General features: G+C 53.9%; 2 protein-coding genes across 2 annotated transcripts in view; one reads left to right on the plus strand and one right to left on the minus strand.

Moving 5' to 3' along the window:
• Nucleotides 1–525, minus strand: part of LOC113213855 (zinc finger protein 706) — a 245,715-nt gene extending 245,190 nt beyond the window's left edge. Inside the window, exon 1 of the mRNA XM_052263543.1 lies at nt 513–525. The gene's annotated coding sequence lies outside the window, so the exon portion shown is untranslated. The remainder of the gene's footprint in view (nt 1–512) is intronic.
• Nucleotides 1–3,744, plus strand: part of LOC113215751 (protein eva-1 homolog C-like) — a 266,011-nt gene that overhangs the window by 196,382 nt on the left and 65,885 nt on the right. The window lies entirely within an intron of this gene.

A 3,744-nucleotide genomic window follows, 5' to 3' on the forward strand; every position in this document is an offset into this window, starting at 1 on the left:
GGGAAGGTTAGGGGCGTAAGGGGGAGAAGGGTTTGGTGCGGTCGTAAAAGAGTCGTGCCGTTATTTGTTTCATTTGAGATTACCCGCTTGTTTAGGAACTGCTGACACCGGCCTGGTGGTGGGGCAGGGAGGGTGCTCCTAGTCGCATTAAAGCTTTACTGACAGGACAGCAGACGATGGGGCGCCTTAAAGCAGGCCATTCCCTGCCAAACAGGGGAACAGGTAAGCCTGGGACGCAGTGCAATTGCTAGAGAAATGCGGGAAAGAGTACGGCTTAGGTTAGGCCCGTGCTGTGCCGCGCCCCGGAACGCTGGTGACGTCCGTCCCCAGAGGCATCCTCACTAAAGCGGGGTTTTCCCAATTGTTCTGCCCTTTTTTGTTTTGTTGTTTTTGCGCTTTTATTTTGTTATGGGGAATTCTTTTTGTACTTCCTGCCACCACACCTGTTTGCTCACGGCCTGGTGGTCAGGCCGTAGTGTGTAGTCACACATGCAGTTATTTATCACCCAGACTGCGCTTGCGCCCCCCCTCCCCCCAGTTTCTCTCCCCTCAAAATCATGTTTTGACGAGACAAAATATTCCCTCACCTTTCTCTAAATCTATACTCCACCATTTCCCTTTCCTATTTTCTCTCCTCCCGCCATTGTTTTAGCAAAATATATGTTTTTGTGTATGGTTGAATGGAGTGATGTGTCTCGTCTCGTCTAAAAAGAGTAACAAAATTTATCGTTACTCAATTATAAAATGTCGTATCGGTACGATAGTTATGACAGTAAAATCATACGTTGATGTTAACTTTCAACCAACAGATTAACCAGGTTTGATTTCCAAACTATAATGGCGTAGACATTTCGTGAACGACCCCATTATCTCTGCAGAACAGATTCCCTTTGGCCACCATTTCTCCTGTTTGGAAATCGCTGCCCCGCGGCGCATCGAGAGCGAGACGTGGCAGAGAGTGGGGCGGAGATGGGGAAAGGTCGTGCGCAGGGTCTGTCCGAGAATAAGTAAAGAGTGGAGAAATGCGGAGATGTTGCCGTCTGTTCGTAGCGCTTCCCGGAGGTCGTTGCCTCTGCTGCGCGGCTGTTTCCCGACAGTTTTGCGCTGCAGAGCAGCAGAAGATTACGATCGGAATGATTCCCCCTCTCTGCTGCTCTGTGCGCCCTCCGAGTCGCTGTTAGCCTGTACCGGATTGCTCCGGGGTGCGCCGGGGTGCCTACCCCGCGCGGCGCCCAGCTGTCCGACCGTCCGCCTCATCCGCCCGCCCGCTGTCTCTTTGTCACACCCCTTTGATGGCTCGTGGGAGCAGTGCGCGGCCGGCCAGCTGTCGCTGCCGGCAACGGCTTTTCTTGTGTTGTGTTTTAGTTTTGTGTTCCGCTAATAGCAAAAGCACGGGATTTGCGCGCAAGTTATCGCTGAAGTGAAGCTGAGAGCGGGAGTGACGCAGAGAGAGAGAGAGAGAGAGAGAGAGAGAGAGAGAGAGAGAGAGAGAGAGAGAGTGGGAGAGAGAGAGAGGGAAGGAGGGAGTAGTAATGGAACGGAGCGAGGTGAGGTCGGCAGTGGGTCGGCGCTGGCGCGCGTAGCGTTACGGGTTTATCTGCTCTCCTAACTTGGCTGCAGTTAATTGGGTACAGTGTGTGTTGTGATACCTGGCGCCTCACATTTCGATTTGGGGCGTTGTGGGCGGAGGGCGGGGCGGGGGGTGTTTGTGCGAATGTTGATGGCCGATAGAGAGCGCGCCGCTGCCGCAGCCGCAGCCGCCCGGAGCCTCCAGGACCTGCAGGCGCCGCAGACACATTGTTGGTGGAGTCCCTTTATCAGCGCAAAGCCAGCGCGCGTACTCTGCCGAGAAAGATGTGGCCTTTTGCCTCGTCCCCCGGCGGCAAAGCGAGGGAGAGCACGCAGTAAGCAGGCATGGCCGGGGGCCGGGGCCCTCATCTCCCTCTGCTACGATCCACAATAATATTCCTTTGCGTTGATCAAAAGTCCTACTGTGAGAGATCGGAAGCAACAAGATTCCGAGACACGTATCAGACTAGCGAGAATCGCCTTTCGCAAAGTCACGAAGCATCACCACCCAAGACCAAAAATTGCGAAAACATTTGTTACCCTACGAAGAATAAATGTTTGCAGAGCACTGGGGGAGCGCAACTTTTTAGCAGAATGTCCCCGCAAACAGCGGCGGAGGACAAAACAAGCCCCATCCGGCTTTTCACTTACTCGCCTGCCTTTCCCTGCGAGCTGCATTCCGCTGGTGCCGCCCGCCCCCTCCCAGCCAGCCCGTCCGACCCGAAAGCGAAGTGTTTCTCTCTCTCTCGCTCCCCCTCGTGTGTGTGGCGGGAGATGAGCTTTGTTCGCCGAGTCGTTCCGACAGTCTGGCTCCTGGCCCGCTTGACGCTGGCCTGGTGTGGCGCGGCGCTGTGCTGCGGGATTAGGTGGGACCGTACTTAGGTCCCGATTGGCCTCCCCGGCGCGATCTCTTCAGGTTCAGCTCGACTGGCTGTCAGTCGCATCGCCAGCGGTCGGTCGCGGCGGAGCCGGATGTGGAGGACCGCAGCCTGACGGCCTAAGAGCACGACACGACACTGTCTATAAGGGCAATCATTTGAACTAGCGCCCGGACTCCTCGCGAACGGACTATTCTTCGGCAATAACCCATATTTATTCCCACGAAGTGTAATTATTCGACTCCTTGGACAAGTGCGCGCTGTTTGACCCGGACTCCAATAACCAGAGCCCATCTCCAAGCCCGCCTGATGGAATGTGACAGGGGCGTTGGGGAGGGCGGGAGGGGTCGCGACCGCCCGCCATACCTGTCAGGAGCCCAACGGGCCGGGATGGAACGGGCGTGATCGTAATTCAGGCGGGGAATAGAGGCTCTCAGCTCGACCAACTGTTGAAAGTCGTTTTGATGCAAGCGCCGGACCCAGAAAATCGTTTCCCTTAAATCAAAAAGCTTTCCTAGACTGATCACAAGGAAATGTTGACCCTCTTTTAAAGGAGCCTTTCATTATTCTGTTGATAAGAATCTCATCGGGGATAGGCTCATGCTTTAAATAAACATAGAAGGCTGCATTGAAACTAGGTACAGTGACTCGATATGAAAAATTCGTAACTGAAGGTATGTTTGGGCGTGTTTGTTTTGAAGTTTCAATTTTATCTGAGTTTTTCGCAAAAGAAAAGCTGGCATTGAAAAGCCTCGTTATAAAAATAATTTACAAAAGCACGTGCTCACTGAGTGTCAGCTGTCGCTGCTGTGTCGGTCAATGCGGCGCCTGAGCTGAGCGTATCCTCGTTGACCTGGACGGCGCCGTCCTTTCTTACGGCAGCGAGGCGACGTCTCCATGGCAGCCTCGGGACCCATCACGGCCACCTGCTCTACCACCCGCCCCGGCTTTATATGTTGCGAGGGTCACCGCGTCCCCGACGCGTTCTGCTGTGTCGGCCATCCCGCCGCGGCCCAAAAACAACACGCTCCAACATTTATTCGTTTTTACAAATACACGGTGGCCCACAGATAAGACCCCGCACAATTTCTTAGTTACTGCGTGACTGTACCGCATGCTGGCGTGTGGACGCTATGCCTACTCGCAAGGGGCCATAAGGCGCCGTTGTGAGTGACGGAAGGCAAGCCTTGACTCATTTATAGCTAGGAAATTACAACAGGCAAAACATATTGCCAAAACTCTTAGTTCCTTAGAAAGAGTGGTCTTCATATTACGAAGAAATGGGTTTGTAACGTAT

Source organism: Frankliniella occidentalis, unplaced genomic scaffold (genome assembly GCF_000697945.3).
Source record: "Frankliniella occidentalis isolate FOCC.00 unplaced genomic scaffold, Focc_3.1 Scaffold12, whole genome shotgun sequence".
In the NCBI taxonomy this organism is placed as follows: Eukaryota; Metazoa; Arthropoda; class Insecta; order Thysanoptera; family Thripidae; genus Frankliniella; species Frankliniella occidentalis.